Source organism: Lygodium microphyllum, chromosome 4 (assembly GCF_053477565.2).
Source record: "Lygodium microphyllum isolate KBCC chromosome 4, Lygodium_microphyllum_v1.1.10, whole genome shotgun sequence".
In the NCBI taxonomy this organism is placed as follows: domain Eukaryota; kingdom Viridiplantae; phylum Streptophyta; class Polypodiopsida; order Schizaeales; family Lygodiaceae; genus Lygodium; species Lygodium microphyllum.
The window spans coordinates 135,652,319-135,678,887 of NC_141138.1; positions in this window are offsets into that span (position 1 = coordinate 135,652,319).

Consider the following 26,569-nt stretch of genomic DNA (forward strand, 5'->3'; position numbering starts at 1 on the left):
CCGTGCACAATGTGAGTTGATGTATAGGGAGGTGTTGAACTTCTTGAATGCCTTCATAAAGTCCATCTAGAACACCATTTCAATCACATAGTTAACAAGTTTTGCTTAAATGAAATAACTTCATGCTCAAGGGAAACACTCATAAATATGTAAGTATATTACATGGCTTCAAAGAAGGGATTTTCAAAATACCTCTTTTAGACATTGTTTTACATAAATAGAGGTCATATATAAATGGGTTATTCATAGGTTGAATAGAAAAGGAATGTGTTTTATCTAGGAAAAATTCACAAACAATGGTATTTTGTAATAGGTGTTTAGGTATTGAACTCACATCATACAAAGTGTTGTAAATAGTGAATCCCCCAAGATTTCATGCTTTCATTTTCCATTTTCCATTGGGATATGCTTCCATTTGTAGTTGAGAGTTACTCTTGCACTACCTTGATGTAGATGAAAAAAGTTGTTTGTGAAAGGCCATCTTCAATTAGCAAGTTTACTTGATGCTACCAAAAAAAGCTAATATAGATGAAAATAGATTTCGTATACATGTGACGCAATGCTAGAGAGAGAGAGAGAGAGAGAGAGAGAGAGAGAGAGAGAGAGAGAGAGAGAGAGAGAGAGAGAGAGAGAGAGAGAGAGAGAGAGAGAGAGAGAGAGAGAGAGAGGCTAGGTGACTATCTTGAAGACATTAGAAATTGACAATATGATATGCCTCTGAAGTACCATCATGTACAAACCACACAAAAAAGCAAGGAGTTGGAAATCTAGATGGATGCCAAAACATCTATCAATAAACTCAATATAAAAATTAACACTAGAAAAATAGATTGCATCCACAACTACCAATCTCCAAACCATATATAATAGAAATAACAACTCAATAACCATAGCTAAGATAACCATAAACATTGATACACAATTATTTTAAATAAAAGTTGAAAATGATTCTTCAATTGTATTTTTTCAATTTAACGAGCCCACGTTTCATTTATACATTTTTATTTTTCAAACCATGTATTCTTCAATGAATACCATTGTATTTTCTAAATAATGTACATGGTACAATGTCTTTACTAAGCCATCATATGATATATACATCTCATATAAGATGAGTTCTAGCTTCCATTTCTATAATACAATTATTAGAAAGGCACACTATAGTTGACACTGGCGGTTCCTCTCTCTAGACACTATTGGTCTTTCTTTCTTCACCTTCTATTGTATGTTGTCCACACACACACACACACACACACACACACATGTGTGTGTGTGTATATGCACACATGTGTGTATACACACACTTGGGTTTGCAATGATTCTAGGAAAATGAATTGATATGAATAATCTAATAAGTTGTGATTTAATCCCAAATTCCTCTTTCTCTATAGATGCTCTTCTATACCTGCCTATGGCCACTATTCGGCTTGACACTCTAGACCGATGGACCATACCCATTAGACTACCTCCCCTAGGAGAAAAATATGGACATCTTGTTTAGTTACTAGACTAGATGACTAAGGAATAAAATAAAACATTTGGATCAACAGTGTCTCAAGTGGGGAGCAATCATTACAACATAACATCCAAACGTCTAGGAAGATTTATACAGAGTGAGGATTGCAATTTTGAACTAAGTACTTTATGGCATCTTGGTGAATATGAATCCACATGGAGTAGCGGTGGGTAGTACATAGCCCAACATGCATGGCCTTGAGGTATAGTTAAGATTGTGTCATTGTGGGCTAGAACACTAAAAAGAGAGAATGGACATAAAGAAAAGGGCCTAGAATCATAGAAGTAGGATTTTGGGAAGTTCTTTTGTGTGGCATTCATCCCTCTTTAAAGGGGTTTGGTGGATGCTGGTCTTTATCCATGGAGGACTAGTAGATTGTCTATAATAATGCATATTGATAGGTTCTATTGCATCTAAGAGAATTTGGATGCTTTTGAGGGTGATTGGTGGTGGTGGCTACCAAAAATATGCAAATTTGAAAACATGCTTCTAGTGGGTGATTAAAGTACCATTGAATACCACAATATCCTCAAGGCATACCAATTGAGGAAGAAAAGAAAAATGTCCATGACATTTTTGCATGAAAAAATGCATGGGAATGTGAGTGGCACTTATAACATGTGATAACCTTAAGTTTCTTTCTAGTGGATATGGACTTTTGCATTCTTCTACTACTACAATTTGTTCTATAGCATCTACATAGCATCGAAAGGAGGGGGAAGAAAAAGTAATGCTACCACCAACACAAAAAGCATTAACTTTTCAAGACCTCCACCTCATGTCTAAAGGCCGATGCTTAGTGTTTAGCAAATTTTTATAAAATTTATTATTGTCCATAGTTGGACGCTTAGCATTTTTAGAAAACTATTTTAATGGGACAACTGCTAGTATGTTAACAAAAGCCCAACTTCATGTATCTCTCTTTCCCCTCTATTGAGATATATATAATGCTTCTCATCAGCTTAATATAGATTGGGCACGCTCATAACTTCAAGACTTAATCAACACATGACACACCCTTGTACTTTGAAGGCATTGAGATAATTTAAATAATCAACTTTAATTATGGTAATTACACCCTAAACTTCTACCTTATGTTTACCTATGAATACATTTTCATTTTTAATTGCTTCGATATGCATAAGGATGAGGATGCCACAAGAGAATGAAATCATAGTGAAAGGGATGTATGTGTTGAGATATCAAGCTCTACATGACTTGGAATCTGAAAGGGAGCAATGGATCGAAGGTTGGACTCGAGAGCTATGGCGGGAGAGCAAGAGCAAGAAAGGGAGAGACTAGAAATGGGAACTCCAACAGTCACAATGTGTGACCGGGCCTTCCTTTATTCAAACTGTCACTAAGAGAATAAAGAATAAAGTGACGGTGACAAGCGCCCACCACCTGCAGTGTGCAATGGCGGTGACTGTCAGTGTAGTGATACACAGGCGGCTAGACAGAGGCGCCTTTATCCCCAACAACCTCCCACTTAAAGGCAAATCTGCCCCAGTGAGGAGTGCAAAGAAAAAGAAAAAAGACAGTACAACATGTACACATGTACAACAGGATGAGGAATGACGTCATCTCATCCCATGCCCATCAACCTCCTGAGGAAGGTAAAGCGCTCTGTAGAGAGGCTTTTCGTGAGCAGATTTACAGGATTCTTGTCAGTCGAGATCTTTACAAGATCAACAGACTTGTCCTCAACAACCCGACGTATGAAGTGATACCTCACCTCGATGTGTTTCATCTTCGCATGGAAGACCGAATTCTTGGCTAACTGAATAGCACTCGTAGAATCCGAATGAAGTGTAGGGATACCATCAATACCAAGGTCAGCAAGTAAACGACCCAACCAAATGGCCTTCCTTGCAAGCCTCAGTGGCTGCAACATACTCAACCTCTGTAGTAGAAAGGGCCGTGCATTTCTGCACCCTGGACATCCAAGAAACAGCACCTCCAACATAGGTGAATACATAGCCGGAAGTGGACTTCCTACTATCTGCATGTCTTGCATAATTAGAGTCAGTGTACCCCATGACTCATGTATCCTGGCTGCCATAGCATATGCACATATCTGCAGTGCCCTTCAGGGACCTCATGATACCCTTCACTGCATCCGAATGCTTCTTGCCAGGTGTAGCCATATAGCGTGCCACAACACCAACTGCAAAGGCAATATCTGGACGAGTGGCTATCATGGCATACATAAGACTGCCCACTGCGGATGCATAGGAAATCTTGGCCATTTCGGCCCTCTGCTCATCTGTCTGTGGATAATCAGCCTGTGATACCTTCACATAAGAAGGCAATGGACAACCAATAGGCTTTACGTCCTGCATGTGGAAGCGCTCAAGGACTTTATGAATGTACTCCCTCTGTGACAAGTAGAGGAGTCCCTAATGCCTGTCGCGTGTAATGTGCATACCAAGTATGTGAGCGGCCTGTCCCGGATCTTTCATCTCAAAGCTCTTCTTGAGCTAAGCCTTAAGAGCATGTAGCTCATCATGAGCTTTCCTTGCTATCAGCATATCATCCACATAGACTACCAAAATCAATAAAGAACCATCACGGGCTTTCTTCATGTAAAGACACGGATCCATAGCACTCCGACTGTAGCCCTGTGACTGCATAAAGGTATCAAACTTATGATACCACTCCCTAGGTGCCTGTTTCAAGCCATAAAGACTTTTCTTCAATTTGCACACTAGCTACTGTCTGCCAGGTTCTGCAAAGCCCTTAGGCTGCTCCATATAATTCTCATCATGCAAGTCCCCATGTAAGAAAGCCATCTTGACATCCATCTGGTATAAATCCAAGTCAAGCTGAGCAACCAAAGCCAAGACTAAGCACAGGGTGGTCATCTTAACCACAGGAGAAAAGACTTCATCAAAGTCCATATCATGCTCCTGCATAAAACCCTTTGCTACCAATCTAGCCTTGTATGCCGGCTTGGGGTGTCCAGGGGTATTTTTTAGCTTGTACACTTGCATGGCAAAGCCTTCTTGCTCGTAGGCAAGGAAACCAAATCCCAAGTGTCATTCTTATGCATGGAGTCTATCTCAGACTACATAGCCCTCTCCCAAGAGTGCCTGTCACCCTTGTGTATAGCCTCATCATAAGTGAAAGGCTCTCCTGCATCTGTAACCAAGACATAATGCATCGAGGACTGAAATCTATCTGGTGAACGTTTGTCTCTAGTAGACCGTCTCACGGCAGGCTTTGCTGCCTACCCAGCATCCTATCCAACACCCTGACCATGAGCATCTGTTGCAATTGTAGGCTGTCCAACTGGCTATGCAGGAGCTCTCGACTCCTCTTGAAATATGACCCTGCGGATCTCAACAACTCTCTCAGGATGCCTATGCATTTTGTCTTCATGAAAGACTACATCATGACTACGGATGACTTTCTGCACCTGCGGATCCCAGAGATGGTAACCCATCTCGCTTGCATCCCCATAACCAAGGAAAATTCATTTGACACTCTTGGGATCGAGCTTACTTCTCTTGTCCCTGGGCACATGGCAAAATGCCTCACATCCAAAGACACAAATATGCGCATAAGAGGGAGGTTTTCAAGTCCATACCTCCTCTGCAACCTGGAAATCCAAACCACTAGAGGGTGATCTGTTTATGACATGCACAGCTATACTAACTGCCTCAGCCCAAAAGCTCTGTGGTAGGCCTGCATGGCTAAGCATACTGCGTACACGCTCCTGGATGGTTCTATTCATCCGCTCAGCCAAACCATTCTAGGGGGGGTGTAGGGGGCAGTCAACTGATGCTTAATACCCCTCTCATCACATAACTGCTCAAAATCACGTGAGACATACTCACCCCCATTATCTATTCTTAGGCATTTTAGCCTATACCCAGACTAGTTCTCAACCAATGCAAGCCATCTTTGAAACAAGCCAAGACATCGGATTTGAACTTAATGGGATAAGCCCAAAATTTTCGTGAAAAATCATTTATGAACATAACAAAATACTTTGCACCACCCATAGACTGACAAGGCATGGGCCCACAAACATCCGAATGTACCAATGCCAAGGGCTCACTCATGCGTGGCCTACCAGACTTCTTATGCGTAGACCTAGTCTGCCTACCATAAAGAAAATGCTCAAATGAATCAAAACATGCATAATCAAGGGGCGGTAAGTATTGCAAACCAGAAAGCATTTTCATTTCCTTCAAAGACATACGGCCCAAACGGGCATGCCAAAGAGATACATGTGGGAGAGAACCCACAAACAAAACATGATCAATGGAAGAAGCTGATATAATCAAGGGGTAGAGACTGCCAGCCTTGGCACCTCTCGCAATCACAACCCTGCCACGAGTGATCTTCCATGCAGAGTCTCCAAAAGATACATGATAACCTGCGTCATCAAGCTGTCCAGCTAACATGGGACTGCGTGTCAAAGCAGGTACATGACGTACATCTTGCATAACAAAACTGCTCCCAGAAGGAAACTACAGCCTAACATCACCAATGCCCACAATATCAAGAGAGTTGTCATCACCCAAGCACACAGAACCCGAAACAGTACGGTATGAATGAAACCACTCTCGGCAAGGTGTCACATGATAGGATGCACCTGAGTCCAAGAGCCAACACTGTGCATACATAGAGTGTATCTCTATCATTTGCGAAGCACCAGAAGAAGCTACAAGGATATAATCATCATCATCAACATCCTCAGGTTGCATAACATTGATCTCTTCGATTTTAACACTGGACTTTGTAGGCACTATGCTGCGATCAGAAGACTTATCCTGCACTTTGTCTTTCCCCTTATCTTTGCGCCTTTCATTGCGCAATTCATGGCATTGTGGCCTAATATGGCCCTTTTTCCCACAATGGTGACAAGTAACATCTGCATTTGTGCCACGGGATTTGCTATGTGACTTCCCACAAGACTTGGACCGAGATTTTTGAGAATCCCGTCCACGGCCACTGCCACTGCCATGCTTTCCATATCCATCATTCCTACCTCTAACTATCATAGCATGCAGCACATGAGAGGCATCCAAATTCTTACGATTAACCTCTTCTTGCAGAAGAGCACTCTCAACATCAAATAATTTCAAGGTAGCAGTAGAGGCACATTATGCAGTGCGAAATACATCCCATGACTCATTAAGAGTACCAAGCAAGAAAAGAGGAGTGACATCCTCTGCAAAAGTGATGCCTTGCGAAGTCAAGTTCTTGAGTATAGCATGGAACTGGCTCAAGTGAGGAGACATAGTCACATTCTCCTTCATGCACAGATCCATAAGTTGTTTTAGCCAATATGTTTGACTCGCTGGACTTTTCTTATCATAGAGATTCTTGATTTTATCCCACAAATACCATGCACTCTGTTGTTCCTCAAATACATTGTAGTGAGCCTCTTCTGTGAGAAACAATACAATGGTGGACTTGCATAACTCATCAAGCTCAAGCCATTCCTCATATAGCATAGTTGCAAGCGGATGCCCGCTTAACCTCAAAGGTTTGATCTACAATTTTTGCACCAACACCTGCCAAATCTGGCTCTTCCAATAATAGTAATTCATACCATCAAGCTTAGTGATGTTGAAAATAGCATGATCAGTGGACAAACTCGCCATAATACATGCGGGAAGACTGTAGACAGTGCAAAAATGCTTGTTGTTTACTGCAGAAAATGACAAAAAAATCACAAAAATCGAGGAAAAATGGCGGAGAAAAGTGGAACCAAAACTGCTGCCCACCAAGTACTACTGAAAGTATATCATTTTAGAGTGTTTCAACATGAAAAATCCATGTCAGTCATATATGCTTGCTGTAATAAATTTCAGATTTCAGTAGAAGAGAGCTAACATTGACAAAATCGGATCCCAAGGCAATCAGATATTGCCAAGACCAAAGCCGGCATCATGCGGGCATAGCATAAGCATATGACAGTCGATAACCATGAATCCAACACCCAAGTATGTCATACAAACATCTGCCAGTGAGTAGGCACACCCCCCAGTCAACGGGGCAAAGTGTTCCTGCCACTACCAAAACTTGACACAAGTAGGTTCACAAAGATACGGATCCAAAACTGAGACTTCGCTCATAAGCATACAGTGAACCAAGACATATGATGTATCATCCCAAAAGGTAAGAAGTCCCAAAGTCTCAAGTGTCTATAACTGCTCAATGGCATGTAACGGCTCAATGCATAAAAGTACCGCCTGCTCAATGTCTGACAAGCATTCAAGAATGCTCCCACTGGCACAAAATTCGTATATACAAGCTCAAGAGCTCAAGCCAAGGCAAGACACAGTGCCAATGACATAAGTCCAAGACAATACATCAATAGTACATCCCGAACATGTAGGCGGTAGAGCATCCGTATGTAGCATCCATAAGCATGTAAGACATCAAATACATCCCAATCCAAACTCTGAAAAGCCAAGTAACATCCAAGACTACTCCAAATAATTCAAAATGCATCCAAGGTGGAGCTTCAATGAGCACTCAAGCTCAACGTATGCATAGGGTAATCAACCGTGACATGAGCATCAAGCCGTAGGCAACGGGTATGCATAAACCCAAGAAACATCACTATCAAAGCATATACCAATGTCAATAAGTGCGGGCTGAAATAAGCTCAAGCTTCCAAAAGCATCCGGATTCAATGACAAGCTCAAAGTCGTCCCTCAATGATCAATACATCATAGCATAACCCAAGACATACATCCGGAACTAATAGGCATATGTCAAAGCATGAAAGATAGCTTCAGCCCAAGAGTATTCAGCATGCATTTACTCTTATAAACTGTGTATTTTCAGCCCCAAAATCAGGCCAAAATCATAGCATTACATGTAGCTTCAATCCCCCAATCAATCGGGATGCAATAGGCATCAAACCGGTTATGTAGTCATGCCCAAACAAGCATAGGCATACAAATACATACTGTCTTAGACATGAAATCTGTTGCAGAAGATTCTGTCATCAGAATTTGGCAAATTCGACATCACCATCGCATTCGAAGCGTGCCAAAACCCCAACTTAGACTCTGACCTTGCCTGAATCGGGTTGCAAATGTCCTAGATATGACAAAAATAGTGATTTTTGGGCCAAATTTTGAAACAAGCGCAAAAAAAAAAAAAAAAAAAACGTGAGCTGGCTGGGGGGGTCTGCTGTCCCACATGTCAACAATGGGGCCCAAAGGGGGCACAAATGAGGGCCAAAGAAGGCCTACACCAAGCCTCAACAAGCCTTGATAGGCTGGAAGCAAGATCCAGGTGAAGGAAGCTCCAAGAGGTGTGAACTATGGTTGCCCACAACTTGTTTACAACCTGTGAGACCTGAGAACTGAAGTAACCCTGAAGAAAATTATCAAATACCTCTGATGTAATGCCCTGAAGGTGCCCAACAATGTCAAAAAGGTGCTCGAGAAGCCAAGGAGTGATGGGAGCTCGAAGGAGTCGGATATGGCTGCCGGGAAGGAGACCCAATGCAAGTAGGGAGTCGATGGGATGCTGAGAATTCCACGAACCAAGCTCAAGAGTTAGAAAGCAAAGCTTTGATACCAATTGAAAGGGAGCGATGGATCAAAGGTTGGACTCGAGAGCTATGGTGGGAGAGCAAGAGCAAGAAAGGGAGAGACTAGAAATGGAAACTCCAACAATCACAATGTGTGACTAGGCCTTCCTTTATTCAAACTGTCACTAAAAGAATAAAGAATAAAGTGACGGTGACGAGCGCTCGCCACCTGCAGTGTGTAGCGGCGATGACTGTCAGTGTAGTAATACATGGGCGGCTAGACAGAGGCGCCTTTATCCCCAACAAAATCCACTATGCCCCTTGGTGATGTGGCAATATATTATTACTCACTAACATGTTACGTGATTGATAAGAGGATACACAGTGACTAGTGATTCTATAGTTAGACTACACTCACATAGTCCATCCTTGGTTATGGCACACTAGTGATTCTACAACTAGACTACACTCACACAGTCCATTCTTGGTTATAATGCATTCTTTCTGCTACCTCTTCTTTCCTTAGTTGGTTCACACTTAGTGATCACATGTACATACATTGTGGTTCTTTCATATTAGTATTTTATCATGTTGTATACTTAGTTCTTTTGTGAAAGAAGAAGAAGAAAGAAGAAGAGGAAGAAGAATTTAGCCCTATTTCTCTATGTGCCCAAGTTCCATTGTTTTGTGCATGTACTCTTGAATTCTTTACCTCTCTCCTCTCTTATCTATTTTCATGAAATCAAAGCCATCCACATCTACATGGAGCTCAATTGAAGGTTGAATGCATTGGAACACGAAAGTAAGCAAGCAAGCAATGGGTAAGAAGCTCTTCCACCTTGCTCAATTTGCCTCAGGTTATAGCCGTTCGCACAAGAGGCTCTCAATTTGCCTCAGGTTATAGCCGTTCTCAAGGCTGGTAGGACTGTACTCTTTGATTGTAGTGAAACTTGATGAGTAAGAAGAACAATATATATACTATTGATGCTATCATTTTTTATATTTGAGGTTATTTTGGCCTTTGTTATGAATCTCTAAGTAGTCTCAACATTAATTTTTGGGTATATTGTAGTTTCAATTGTGTTGGCCGTTTATAGGTGCACATGTTATAGATTTCAAATCTATAAATTTTCAAGTGTTTATTGGGTTACACACAGAAGACAACTACACAAAGATTGTATATTTTGGTTATTTTTATGTAGTTGGTTAAAAAAGTTGTGTGTTTAGTTGTCCTGAACTTGGTATCGGCTTGCTTGCAGATCCCAATTTTTTACAAGTTGTTTGTTTTATCAAAATATCTAATAACTTCAACCTCGAGTAAGTTACTCATTAATATATATGTGCATCACTTAGGTTCAAAATAAAGTATTTTTAAAATACCATTTTTATCTATTTTTTACATATAAAAGGGTGTAATATAAAAGGATTATTTACATGTAAGAAAATTGAAGGATAGATAGATGTTGGTCCCAATTACTAGTTGGTCAATTGTGTAGCCTTTAAGAAGGTCAAGAATCATACTATTGGTCACTTCAGTCTGACCATTACTCTCAATGTGAAAAGCTAAAGTGAAATCTATCTTAGAACCCAAATTTTTAAAGAGAGCTACCCAGAAACGATTGCAAAATCAATCATCATGATAAGATAAGTTAATCTTAGAAAATCCAATATGAGAAAGTATAATATTAATAAATAATTTAGCAGCTTATAGAGTAGATAAGGTCTTTTTATAGGGAATAAAATAGGAGTGTTTATGAAATATGTCCATATTTATTCAAATCATACCATGGTGAGAAGCTCATCATACATAACATAGTTTTGACCATATGTCTTCAATTTTATATTAGACACACACACACACACACACATACATATATATATACATATACATACATATATGTGTGTATGTATGTATTGCGTGCATTCAAAGCCTATTTATAAATATTCTCATCTATGAATTTTTCTTGAATAAAACACAATATTTTTTATTCAATTTGTAAGTAACCCTTTTATATGACACTCTTCTGTATGTAATATATATATAAAAATCGTCCTATTTTGAACTCATATTTTATATATTTATTTATTTATTTATTTATATTCGTGAGTGACCTCCCTAAGGTGAGAGGACATAGTAGGAAGACTAATGATGAAGTCCATAGAAATTTGCTCCCATGGACCATTAGGAACTAAAAGAGGCATAAGTAAACCATATGTTTTCCCATGGTGACACTTAATATGTTGAGACACAATGCATTAAGACACAAATTTGCTATGTCATGCTTCATGGCATGCAAATAAAAATACTCTTTGCATAGAGCTATTGTGGATTATATACCTTGATGTCCCATGTATGCAAGTAAGGTCTCTAAAAGGTACTATAACACATAGCTTTCTTTGATAGTGGTATTTAGATTTTCAAATCTTTGCCAAATAAAAGAGAAATCTAGATTTGAAACATACGTAAGAATCATGGCATCAAAGGTTAAAATTTTAACAATAGAAATTGTATTTAAATACGCACTTATGATTTTATCAAACCCAAGCAAATGATGTGAAGCAATATTATCCATTGCACTAAAACTTAATGCATGTGCAAATAACATTAACATGGCCTAGGATCATAGGTGAAATTTTTGGATAATGGGAACCCATTCAATGTGTTGATTAGAAATTAAGAATTGGTTCATCAAATGTTTAACGGCTTGTTGATCAGTTTTTATAAGAACCTCGAACCCTATAAGGTAATGTTTCCAAATATGCAAAGCATGAATTACAACTAATAATTATTTATCATATGTACTATATTTTTATTTAAAAAAAATTATTTTACAAGTTTCATTATAAGAAACAGGATGATTATTCTACATTAAGACAACAAGAAAGAATGGCTAGGAATAAATCATATATAGAACCTTTCATATTTAATCAAGCATGTAACAAAATAGGGATTTCCTTCAATCATTGCTTCTTGTTATAATGTGTCTTTAGTCTAATAAGGTATGTAGTCATGTTTCCCTTCAATGTTGTGCAATTGAGATGTGCTTTCTTTGTTGTTGGTTGGGTGGTAGTAAAACTTGACAATCCACTCAATAATGTCCAAATTTTTTACAACAATAACAAGTAAATTTTGCCTTTTTACTTTGAACATTAAGATTTGCAGTTTGAGGCTTTACCTTGTTTTTTGGATACATTTGTATGTTGTTAGTTCCGATTATCATTGAAGGAACAAGGTGTATTGGATTGTTGATCGTGAAGTACCTAGGCAATAGATTGAAATTCTTACCTGGCATTATGGGCATCATAGATAGCTTATTGAAGATAAGTGGGTTTAAGGTAATTGAATTTATCTTGGATGATGGATTGAAGGCCATCTTCGTATTTGCCTAAAAACGATGAGGATAGATGGTAGCCATCCACTTGTTCTAGTGGTATTTTTGGTGGCATGTCAGTGGCATGATGGTGATTCTAGGCCAGGTTAGGTGGCAGAAGAAGATTAGTAGCCATCAATCTTTCTATCTCTCTCTCTATGGGAAAAAACCACTTGCAATGATGGTTTTGGTAAGGGAAAGAAGAGAAAGGGACTTTTTATTAAACCTTTGATAAGTCTCTTGCAACCTTTGTGCCTTGGAAACTACCCTTTCCAAACTTTAGACAAGAAAACAATGTATAAAGCTTTCGTCCATTGTCTATTCAAGTGATGCTTGATGTGGATGGTGGATCAGTCTTCAAGATGGATGTATGTTTCTTATTTGATATTGACATGCAGTCCAATCACCTTGCTTTGATATCAATGGTTCTCATCTTCACCATATAATAGCCAATAATTGAGAGAAAAATAAGAAGAGAACAAATTGCACAAGAGAAGAGAATTTCAAAACTTGTATTAACACAAGAATGGGTACAATCTCTCTCCATACATGGACGAAACCTCCCCATGTATATATTTATAATATTAAATTAAGCTTCTATGCTCAAAAAGCATCCTTTTTGAGTTCTTTCTTTTCCTCATCTTGTACAACTTGTTTTTGTGAGAATGAAGCGAAACACACTCTATAGCTTTACAGAAATAATATTTTGTCTTCCCTAATAAATACATCAAAATGAATCTATTACACATATATGCATGCAAAGTCCTTACACTAATAGGCACATACAAAATATAATGTCTCTAATAATATTTTTCAATGTTGTGAAGTACATAAATTTCACACATTTAAATGTACACTCCAAGATAATAAATTTTCTTAACTATGTGTAATTATTTGTGCACCACAACACCAAACACATTAGTGTCCCTCCATCTATCTACTATGCATAATGTGACTAGTACCGCATGCAAGTGTTCACATGATAAGTCATAGACTATGTGGCAAATAGACAAAATCCACAATATTAAAAATCAATAAATATAATTTTATAATAATAGGTACTCAATTAGATCTTATAAATTCGGTGTAAGCTAGAAATAATTTTGTGATGTTCAAAGTCCCATAACCAAATATTCCAATAGTAGGTGATGCAAACTTTGTTATCTTCCTTTGACTTGTGTTGCCTATGGGTTGGAAATGTTTGACGATGAGGCATTGAGCATATTCAAGCCACCATGTAAGCATGTGTACCACCTATATTCTTTTGATCACCTTGCTAGGAACATGAGCAAGTATATCCGACTTGGATATAGGCAAGGAATCTATTTGTGCATTAAGTGTTTGATGTTTGATAATTGCCTAGCATCACACAAGTATGGAAAGAAGGAAACATTATTGTAGCAAGGAGATTGACCCACATAGTTTAGCTACCACAACATTAAGGCTTTTTTGTTACAATAGATATATTTGGTAAGTAGTTACTATATTGGCAAGCTAGCTACTAGAGTGTATTGTTACCAATATAGCATGTGAGGCTATGTTTGCATTATTACTAGAATCCACTAGTATCAAAATCTACACCATGTGGTGCCTACTAGTATAATTGGTAGCTATTGTATAAGTGTATTGGGACTGATGCTAGTATAATTGATAATTACCAGTAGAGCTAGTAAAATTAGTACATCACATGCAACCAATAGAAGGGTCGTTTTATTTAGTAAAATTTATAGGATTACATTTATAAAATGGGTTTTTTAATTACAAGTTTTAAAAAATCCATAAGTTTCTTCAAGAAAATTAGATTATAGTAGGTAAGAAAATGGTGTTTTTTAATACCCTTTGAATACACATGGTTGGATGATTTCTTATAGGTGTCCCCCCCCCCCCCCCCCCCCCCCTTGTCCCCCAAGTCAATACAACCATATAAAGTGTGTGATATCTCAATTATTTTATTTTCACTAATATTTTGAAAAAGATATGCTTCCCCTATATAAACATAGGAACTCACACTTCAAAATTTTTTCTTTCAAAAGAACTAAACCACACATCATAGAGCCTACTCTTACACAATAAAAACAATAATTTAATATATATCCTACTCCAACATATTTAGGATTGAGAATGAATATGCATTAGGATAGTAACAACTTGGTGCTAGTTTGCTTAGATTCTACACCAATGTGTTTAGGATTAGGAAAGAATCCATGCTAGGTTAGAATACATTGGTGTAGTTTGCTTATATCCTATGCCATGAATATATATTTAAACCCTCAGTAATCATTGCCTTTGTGTAAGTGTGGTGCAACATGATTATGTGGATACTAACATGTTCATGTTAGAGCAGTCATAGTGTAGCATTGCTTGTGTCGCACACCAATATTCTTGTGTCATAAATAACAATCATGATGGTTTAGCATGCTTATGTTGTATAACAGCATGCTTAGGCTAAAAATATCCTAAAGGTTATGAAGTTGATATTATAAGGTGTAAAATTTAGTACTCAACACATATTTTTGATTATGTGGATACACACATATTTTGGTCTCATTGATAAGACAATTAACCTATGATATTGAATTGAACCATTAAAACTTCATCAAAATAAGTTTGTCAAATAAAAATTAAAAAAATAGTAATTAGCTATTAATAATTTCTAATAGGTTTAAACAAATTTAATTGTGTATCTATAGTTTAGGTCTCTATAGCATACACATGTGAAAAGTGAAAGGAACAGTTGCTTACAAGGTTGCAACAAAAATCTTTCCTCAATGGAGTTGCATTCTAACTATGTAGAGTTAATTGTGTATGAGTTGATTAAAGTTAATTGTATTCTTATCATGTACTTTGTGTTCCAATCATGTGTAAGTTGATCATGTACTTTATGTCCTAGTTAATCATATATTTTGTGTTCAAAATGTGTACAAGTTAATTGTATTCCAATCCTATACTTTGCATTCCAATAATGAATGAGTAATATTCTTTTGTACTAAAGAATCAATCTTTCATTTTGTGTATAAAAATTATTTTACTAATCATTGCTTAATTCAATATGGTAACCCTATATTTATTGATATTTCATGTATTATATCTATGTGTTGTATTATATCTCATAGAACGTTAGTTTATTTGAGGATAAGAGGAGGAAGTGAACATGCAAGGAATCAGGCTACTACTAAATTGGAGGGAGTACTAATTCTTGAGGGTTTTGGGGACTCGATTTTTGCAAAGGATGGAAGGGGATCTCAATGATAAAGAGGCCGAGGGAATTCATTTTTGGAGTAGGTCACAAGCTATAAAAGATCGTGGCCAAGTAGCTAGTATGTTGGGATCGAAAGGTGGAGCCAAAAGTGAAAGCACAATTGGAAGTAAGAAGAGAGCAAGAGCTATGAATGTTCAAGCAAGAAGAGAGAAACCAATGTGTGGAAACTCCAATGGTCACAATGTGTGACCTACCTTCCCTTATTGTATTTTCCCTAAAAAATAAAGAAGAAAGTGATTGTGATGGGCACCAACCACCTACAATGTACACGTGTAGGTCTATATACAAGTAAATATGGGTGGTTAGGCACATATAGCCTTTAACCCCTAACAATCTTTTACTTAAAGAAAAATGTTCTTGAGAGAGGAGTGAGAGAAAAAAGAGAAAAGAACAATTTATACATAGAGTACAGTAGGATTATGAAAGACGTCATCTCACTCTATGCCCATCATCTTCCCAAGGAAGACATATCCTTCCACATTGGAAGACTTTTAGTCAACAACTCTACAAGATTTGTATTTGTAGGGATCTTGATAAACTCAATGGACTTGTCTTCTATGACCTCTCTAATGAAGTGATAGCACACCTCAATGTGATTTGTCTTCACATGGAAGACCAGATTACAAGCTAACTAAATGGCACTCATCAAATACTAATGCAATGTAGGAGTCATAGTCATACCAAGATCTACAACCAAATGGCCTAACCATAGGGTCTCCTTACAAGCCTCAGTGGGCTACAATGTACACAAACTTGGTAGTAGAAAAGGTCATGCATTTTTGCACCATGGACATCCAACAAATAGCACCTCTAGCATAGGTAAAGACATAAACTAGAGATGGAATTTCTACTGTCTACATGTCTTGCATAATCTGAGTGAATGTAACCCATGATTCTTATATCCATATGGTGTGCCACAACTCCTGTTGCATATGCTATGTCAAATCAAGTGGTTGTCATGATATACATCAAAGTACCCATTACAGTGGATGCATACAGAACCTTGGTCATCTTGGCTCTCTCATCACCTTGTTGGTGGTTAAAGGTCACCTATGACTACCAATATACATTTACTTGTACCCACACACTTGTACACTATAGGTGGTGGAAATCCATCACTATCATTTGATTCTTTATTCTTTTATGATAAATAGAATAAGGGAAGGCAAGTCACACATTGTGCTATTGGAGTTTCCACATGCATGTCTCTCTCTTCTTACTTGCAACTCATAGCTCTTACTCCCTTCTTGCTTTTGCTTATGCTTTCACTTCTAGTTTCACCTTTCAACTAGTATCAAAATGGATATTTGGGGAGGTTTACCGACATTGCATTCAACTTGGAAAGAGAGCTTGACTTATAGCTTTCATGGCAACCCCATTTCACTCCATTTAAGATATGCATTGGCTTCCTTACTTTTAATACATGTCCCAAGTTGGTTGAGGAGCTACCCAGAGCTTAGTTGATTCTTGTTGAGTGTTTAGTAAGCTAAGAAGAAGCTATACTATCCATTTTGAATGGATGTAGAGTATGTTGTAGAAGTCAATAGTTATTTTAGCTTGACATCACTTCTGTATTTTAGCCATAATTTTTGTATATAATATCGAATTGAGGTGTTCTATAGTTAGAAACAAGGAGCACAAGGAGCACTACAAATACTAGCACTCATAAGTTGATTCTATGTAGCTTTGAGTTCTCTATTTAATATAAAATAGAACAATTCTAGTTTGGACAACAAGCTTATAGGTTATAAAGCTTTATGTATTACATACCTACATGCTATTCAGGTTTTCTATATGCTTATGTTAGTTCTTGGCATTGATGTTCATGTTTGTATATGTTTGTGGTGACCTTTCAAGCTTGGATTTGAGCTCAACTAGATTATTTGGATGTTAGCCATTTACTTCAATGATTCTTCACTTGACCAGTGTCATGCCACTATGTGAACACAGTGTAAAAAACCTAGAGTGCATCATCATTTGGCTCTCTTATGAATCTAGAGAGTCAATGTCATCTTAGTCATTAGTGCTATTGTCCGTGGTATGGATGGTTCCAAAATACTAGATTTTTGAACAAGTCTTGTCTACTTTTTATTATTTGGATATTATTCCTTATAAATATCCTAAAAAGCTATAGAAAACTTCTAGAATAGGGTGACATGCAAAAAGCAAGTGGATTTTTTAGCTAGTTTGGGAGATTTCATGCAAAAAGAAGGGCTTCTAAAATCGTGCAACACACGATCCTAGTTTACAAGCAGCAAACAACACTCCAAACTAGGAGAAGAAGAATGAGTGATCTGGAAGAATTCTTAGCAGGAGTCCTAGGTTTACCTCCCTTTTCGAGCCAACAAAACCATCATATTTGCGGTCTGATGGGCAGAGAAGGAGCTAGTGTTTGATGCACATTTCTGGTGTACAAGGGAGCTCCAGGAGTTCTAATGCTTGGAGATTGCTTCTGAGTAGCCCCAAACAAGAATTTTGTTTATCTTCATAGGTTCTATCAATACATGGTGCTTTGTTTCATTGTGCTTTATCTTTATCTTGTGTACCTCTTTTCTATTCTTTTTCTTCTCTTCTATCTCCTATTCTCTACTTCCTTTTATCTTTGATCCTTGATAAATACGACCTTTCGATGAAAACCCCTCCGACATTGGTGAACCTAACATGAAAGGTTGTCAAAAGGGAAGACAAGATGGGAGAACTTTCAAGCACAATTTTCAGTGATGTTTTGCATCAGTTAGTGCAGAATATGAACATGGTTATACAAGTACAACAACAACAACAGGTGATGTAGGCTTCTCCTCAAATAGAAACTATTGTGATGAATGCTTTGAAAGAAGTAGAGCATGAGATAAAGTTGTTTAATGGCAGGAATGTATCTACATGTCTGCATAACTTTGCTCAAAATATGGAGTTCTTTGGGGCGGCTACACTTGCATGGAACCAATATTTTGTATGGGTCACTGTACATGAATTAAAAGCCTGAGGTACTGAATTAAACATGTAGGATGCTGGTTGGGTAGCTTTCAACAAGACACTCAGGGAACAATTTTGCATTGAAGACACCAGTTTGATTACTGACAAGACTTTCCAAGAGTGGGTTATACAACCCAATAAGGGTCTTGGTAGTACCAAGTTTACTAGCCAAAGTGACCATTTCCTCAAGGGCAGAATTTTTCTCAATCGTCAGAGATGCATTCTCCTCCCCCAACTTAGCGACCTTAGATTCCAGCTCTTTAATGGTTGCCTTCTGTGAATCCATTAAGGCTTTGGCAATAGTCATTTGTTTATGGATATCACTGACTATAGCCCTTTCTGAAGACAGATCCTCTAGTGCCTTACTCAACTGACTAGTTAGGGAATCCACCTTGTCTTGCATGGAAGTGTAAACACTTGTGTACAGTGTCTGAAGACAAGAAGTGAGGGAGGTTTCCAGAGTAGACTGGACACTTGAAACCATCTGACGAACCATGGGTCCAGATAATATGGTTAGAAAATTGAATTGTTTCCACAAGCATAAGATCCTGAGCTTCAAGAGAAGCTTGATGATTTGTTAGAGGATCAGATTGTAGAGACAAGGCTTAAAACAAAGCAGAGGCATGTTAAGGAAGATTTACTGCACTGGTGAGAAAGCATAGAAGAAGAGAAAGATTGCATGTATCTAGCTTGCCCACTATTATGGGAAAACTAGTTGATGTATCCAGTAAGCCATCCACATATGTCGCTACTCCTATGGCTGCTCCTATTGTTCCCAATGTTAGGGAGAAAGATGTATTAGATGAATTGGTCAAAGACATGCGGGATCTTCACTTGAAGGTCGCAAAATTGGATAGGAAAGGATAAGAGGAAAGGGGACGAGCAACAACCCCTAAACTAGGGAAAAGATGTGTGTGGTGTGATAGTTTGCAGCATGAAAGGAAGGATTGTGTTGCTTGTCAAGAGGCCTTTGCACGATAGCCCATCTTTTAGAAAGATGGTGCCAAGATCCATGCATAAGAAATGGGATTGCCTTTTTCTTTGAATTTAGGAAAGGGAGGCATGCAAAAGTTGTTGGAAGACTTGGTTGTTCGAAATGCTTATGCGATTGTACATGCTTCTACTTTTGGTCTACAGTTGGATAGAATGCCTAGCCAAGTCCAAAGGAGGCTACAATATGCACACAAGCTTTGCATGCAGTTGAAAAGAGGAAAGTTGCTGATAGTGAAATGTCTCATGCTGGGCAAAACATTCGTGAAATAACTAGCTGGGAATCACCAGTAGATTCATATTTAGCAAAAGGACAAAATATGGATGTACTTGTGAGAAGAAGCATGGATCTACCTAAAGCTGCAAATCAGCCATCTCCTGAGCATGTTATGGAAGAGATTCGGCAGGAACACAAAGAGAATAGCAAGGAGGATGGCAAACAGTTGGGATATGAGTTGTAGTTTGATATTGCAATAGCCACGAATGCCTTGGAAGATCCTGTAGTGAAAGAGTCAATCAACCATTGCATCTATAGATTTTCTTAATGTATGTGAAGAGGTTTATGAAACTCATGTTTTACTTGATGTAGAGACTCACAGAGAGATTGATGAAGTGTTGAATGCACATGATTTGCACGATACAGTTATCATTTATGAGGCAATTCATGAGCTCGAGGATATGAATTTAAAGGATATTAGATGTCACGCTCCACAAATGGAGAATGTTTTGGATACTTTATCAGAGGCCTTGATAGGCAATTCTAAGATACTTCAAGATATGGATTGCTTCACTATGTTTGATAATGGTGAGAATGTGTTGGATGCAAGTGAGGCTCAGTTTATATTTGATGTGGTACACAATTATCAGTAAAGGTAGATTTTTGTGCGCTGGACTTTGAAAGAGCACGCATGTTGCTATTTATTTGTTGATGGATACATTGATAGCTTGTATATGGAGACTCAACAGCCTCTAGCATATGATGCACACCCAACGCCTAATGACTCTAGAGTGGATGCTTGGAATGATGTTAGAGATGTGCAAATGATAGCCATTTTGATCTACGATCCAGGGGAATGGCTTCTTATGTGCATGATAAGCGACAAGCTAACGCTATGAGTGTTTGACCCAGGTGGTGCATCAGTGGCACATACCTGAGGATGTGCAAGTTTAGAGGGGGTGGAAGTTGTGCCACTACACAGACACAGTATGAAAAAACAAGGAGTGCATCAACATTCAACTTTCTTATGAATCTAGAAATTCAATGTCATCTTAGTCATTAGTGCTAGTATCTGTGGTATAGATGGTTCAAAAATACTAGATTTTTGGGAAATTTTAGTCTATTCTTGATATTTTTTATATTATTTCTTATAGATATCCTAAAAAGCTATAGAAAACTTCTAGAGTAGGGTGATATGCAAAAAGCAGGTTTTTTAGCCAGTTTGAGAGATTTCATGCAAAAAGAAGGGCTTCCGAAATCATACAACGACGCACAATCCCAGTTTACAAGCAGCAAATAGCACCTCAAATTAGGAGAAGAAGAAGGAGTGATTTGGAAGAATTCCGAGTAGGAGAATTTGGAGCCAAACGAAACCATCATATTTGCGGTCTAATATGGTAGAGAAGAAGCTAGTGTTTGATGTACGCTTTTGGTGTACAAGGGAGTTCCAGGAGATCTAATGCTTGGAGATTGCTTCTGAGTAGTCCCAAATAAGTATTTTGTTTATCTTCATAGGTTCTATCAATACATAATGATTTGATTCATTGTGCTTTATCTTTATCTTATGTACCTCTTGTCTATTCTTTTTATTCTCTTCTATCTCCTATTCTCTACTTCCTTTTATCTTTGATCCCTGATGAATACGACCTTTTGATTAAAACCCCTCCGACATAGGTGAACCTGACATGAAACGTTGTCATCAGAAGGGAAGACAAGATGGGAGAACCTTCAAGCACAATTTCCAGTGATGTTTTGCATCAATTAGTGCAGAATATGAACATGCTTATGTAGGTACGACAATAGGTGATGCACACTTTTGCTCAAACAAAAACTGTTGTGATAAATTCTCTGAAACAAGTAGAGCATGAGATGAAGTTGTTTAATGGTAGGAATGTATCTACATATTTGCATACATATGCTCAAAAGATAGAGTACTTTGGGGTGACTACAGTTGCATGGAGCCAGTATTTTGTATGGGTCACTGTACACGAATTAAAAGCCCGAGTTACTGAATTATACATGCAGGATGCTGACTTGGTAGCTTTCAAGAAGACACTCAGGGAAGAATTTTGCATTGAAGTCACCAGTTCGATTACCCACAAGACTTTCCAGGAATGGGTTCTACACCCCAATAAGGATCTTGTGGCTACAGAGTTACTAAGAGAATTTGAAAGTCAATTTGAGCTCTTGCAAGTCAAAAAATTGAATTCTTTCTACAAGCGACAGATCCTGAGCTTCAAGAAAAGCTTGATGATTTGTTAGAGGATTGGACTGTAGAGACAAGGCTTAAAACAAAGTGGATGCATGTTAAGGAAGTTGTTACTGCACTGGTAAGAAAGCATAGAAAAAGAGAAAGATTGCATGTATCTAGCTTGCCCATTGTTATGGGCAAGATAATTGATGTATCGAGTAATCCATCCACGTCTGTGGGGCTAATCCTATGGTTGCACCTATTGTTCCCAATGTTAGGGAGAAAGATGTATTAGATGAATCGGTCAAAGACATGCGGGATCTTCACTTGAAAGTCACAAAATTGCATAAGAAAGGACAAGAATGATAGTTTGTAGCATGAAAGGAAAGATTGTGCTGCTTATCAAGAGGCATTCACACGACAGTTCATCTTTGAGAAAGATGGTGCCAAGATCCATGCACAGGAAATGGAATTGCCTCTTTCTTTGAATTTAGGAAAGGGAGGTACGCAAAGTTGTTGGAAGATTTGGTTGTTCAAAATGCTTATGCGGCTGTACATGCTTCTACTTTTGGTCTCTAGTTGGATAGAATGCCTAGCCAAGTGATGCTTGGTTCGAAGAAGGCTACAATATGGACACATGCTTTGCATACAGCTGAAAAGAGAAAAGTTAGCGATAGTGAAATGTCTCATGCAGGGCAAAAAATTCGTGACATAACTAGTTGGGAATCACCAGAGATGCATATTTAGCAAAAGGGCAAAACATGAATGTACTTGTGGAAGAGAAACGAAAGAGAGATGAAGATAATTCAAGGATATCTAAGAGAGTGACAAGAAGAAGCATGGATCTGCCTAAAGCTCCAAATCAGCCATCTTCCAAGCATGTTATGGAAGAGATTCGATAGGAACATAAAGAGGATAGTAAGGAAGAGGGCAAATAGTTGGGACATAAGTTGTAGTTTGATATTGTGACAACCACGGATGCCTTGGAAGATCCTGTAATGGAAGAGTCAACCAGCCATTGTATCTATAGATTTTCTTAATGCATCTAAAGAAGTTTATGAAGCTCATGTTTTACGTGATGCAATGACTCAAAGAGATATTGATGAAGTGTTGGATGCACATGATTTGCACAATACATTTATCATTTATGAGATAGTTCATGAGCTCGAGGATATGCATTTAGAGGATATTAGATGTCATGCTCCACAAATGGAGAATGTTTTGGATACCTTATCAGAGATCTTGATAGGCAATTCTAAGATGCTTCAAGAAATAGATTGCTTCACTATTTTCGATAATGGTGAGAATGTGTTGGATGCAAGTGAGGCTCACTTAATGTTTGATGTGGTACATAATTGTTAGTATAAGCAGATTTCCATGTGCTCGATTTTGAAAGAGTAGACATGTTGCTATGTATTTGTTGATGGGTACATTGATAGCCTATCTATGGAGATTCAACAGCCTCTAGCATATGATGCACACCCAATGCCTAATGACTCTAGAGTGGATGCTTGGAATGGTATTACAAATGTACAAATGCTAGCCATTTTGATCTATGATCCAGGGGAATGCCTTCTTATGTGCATGATAATAAGTGACAAGTTGGCGCTATGGGTGTTTGACCTAGGTGGTGCATCAGTGGCACATATCGAAGGATGTGCAGGTTCAGAGGGGGTGGATATCATGCCACTACATGAACACAGTGTGAAAAAACCAAGAGTGCATCATCATTCAGCTTTCTCATGAATCTAGAGAGTCAATGTCATCTTAGTCATTAGTGCTATTGTCCATGGAATGGAAAGTTTAAAAATACTAGATTTTTGGACAAGTTTAGTCTATTTTTTATAGTATTTCTTGTAAATATCCTAAAAAGCTATAGAAAAATTCTAGAATAGAGTGGCATGCAAAAAGAAAGTGGATTTTTCAGCCAGTTTGAGAGATCCCATGTAAAAAGAAGGGCTTCCAAAATCATGCAATGCGCAATCACAGTTTACAAGCAGCAAATAGCACTCTGAAACTGGGAGAAAAAGAAGCAATGATCTAGAAGAATCTTGACCTAGATATTGAGGGTTTACCCCCCTTTCGGACACAACAAAACCATCATATTTGCAGCCTGATGGGCAAAGAAGAAGCTAGTGTTTGATGCACATTCTTGGTTTACAAGGAAACTCAACATGAAAGTTCATCATTAGAAGGGAAGACAAGATGGGAGAACCTTCAAGCACAATTTCCAATGATGTTTTGCATCATTTAGTGTAGAATATGAACATGCTTATGCAAGTACAACAACAAAAACATGTGATGCACACTTTTGCTCATCAAATAGAAATTGTTGTGACGAATGCTTTGAAAGTAGAGCGTGAGATAAAGTTGTTTAATGGTAGTAATGTATATGCATATTTGCATACCTATGCTCAAAAAATGGAGTTCTTTGGGGTGGCTACATTTGTGTGGAGCCAGTATTTTGTATGGATCACTGTACGTGAATTAAAAGCCTGAGTTACTGAATTATACATGTAGGATGCTGACTGGGTAGCTTTCAAGAAGACACTCAAGGAATAATTTTGAAATCAAGACACCAGTTTGATTACCCACAACACTTTGTAGGAATGGGTTCTACAACCCAATAAGGGTCTTGTGGCTATATAGAGTTATTAAGAGAATTCGAAAGTCAATTCGAGCAGTTTGATCTTGCAGAACTACAAGCTCTTGCAAGTGAGAAAATTGAATTGTTTCTACAAGCGACAGATCCTGAGCTTCAAGCGAAGATTGATGATTTGTTAGAGGATCGGACTGTAGAGAAAATGTTTAAAACAAAGTGGAGGTATGTTAAGGAAATTGTTACTGCAGTGGTGAGAAAGCATACAAGAAGAGAAAGATTGCATGTATCTAGCTTGCCCACTGCTATGGGCAAAATAGTTTATGTATCCAATAACCCATCCACATCTATGACTAATCCTATGGCTGCACATGATGTTCCCAATGTTAGGAAGAAAGATGTGTTAGATGAATTGATCAAAGGCATGTATAATCTTCACTTGAAGGTCACAAAATTGCATGAGAAAGGACAAGAGGAAATGAGCCGAGCAACAGTCCCTAAACCGGGGAATAGATGTGTGTGGTGTGATAATTTGCAGCATGAAAGGAAGGATTGTGTTGCTTATCAAGAGGCCTTCACATGACAGCTCATCTTTAAGAAAGATGGTGCCAAGATCCATGAACAAGAAATGGGATTGCCTCTTTCTTTGAATTTTGGAAAGGGAGGTACGCAAAGTTGTTGAAAGACTTGGTTGTTTGAAATGCTTATGCAATTGTACATGCTTCTACTTTTGGTCTATAATTGGATAAAATGCCTAGCCAAGTGATGGGCACATGCTTTGCATACAGCTGAAAAGAGGAAAGTTATTGATAGTGAAATGTCTCATGCAAGGCAAAACATTTGTGGCATAACTAGCTGGAAATCATCTGTAGATGTCCGAAGGAGGTCCGAAGGAGGTCCGAAGGAGGCTGCAATATGGACACATGCTTTGCATACAACTGAAAGGAGGAAATCTACGAATAGTGAAATGTCTCATGCAAGGCAAAACATTCGTGACATAACTAGTTGGGAATCACCTATAGATGAATATTTAGCAAAAGGACAAAACATGGATGTACTTGTGGAAGAGAAATGGAAGAGAGATGAAGATAATGCAGGGATATCTAAGAGAGTGACAAGAAGAAGCATGGATTTTCCTAAAGCCACAAATCAACCATCTCCCAACCATGTTATGAAAGACATTTGGTAGGAACACAAAGAGGATAGCAAGGAAAAGGGCAAATAGTTGGGATATAAGTTGCAATTTGATATTGAGATAGCCATGGATTCCTTGGAAGATCCTGTAGTGGAAGAGTCAGTCAACCATTGCATCTGTAGATTTTCTTAATACATCTAAAGAGGTTCATGAAGCTCATGTTTTACTTGATGCAAGGACTTAGACGGAAATTGATGAAGTGCTGGATGCACATGATTTGCACGATACAATTATCATTTATGAGATAGTTCATGAGCTCAAGGATATACATTTAGAGGATATTAGATGTCATGTTCCACAAATGGAAAATGTTTCTGATACTTTATCAAAGGCCTTGATAGGCAATTCTAAGATGCTTCAAGATATGGATTACTTCACTATTTTTGATGATGGTGAGAATAATTTGGATGCAAGTGAGGCTTAGTTTATATTTGATGTGGTACACAATTTTCAGTATAATCAGACTTTCGTGCATTGGACTTTGAAAGAGCAGGCATGTTGCTATGTATTTGTTGATGGGTACATTGATAGCCTCTTGTATATGGAGATTCAACAGCCTCCAGAATATGATGCACACCCAATGCAAGTAGCGGGAGCTTACTTCATTGGTCATTTTCCTATTGATTTATAGTTAGTTGCTATAATTTTATTAAAAAAATAATGTTGAATATTATTTATGAGTACTTTCTTTGAGCAAATGCCTTGTTTGAGCACTCTACGGCATATTATTTGTGGATGGTTATACCCTCTT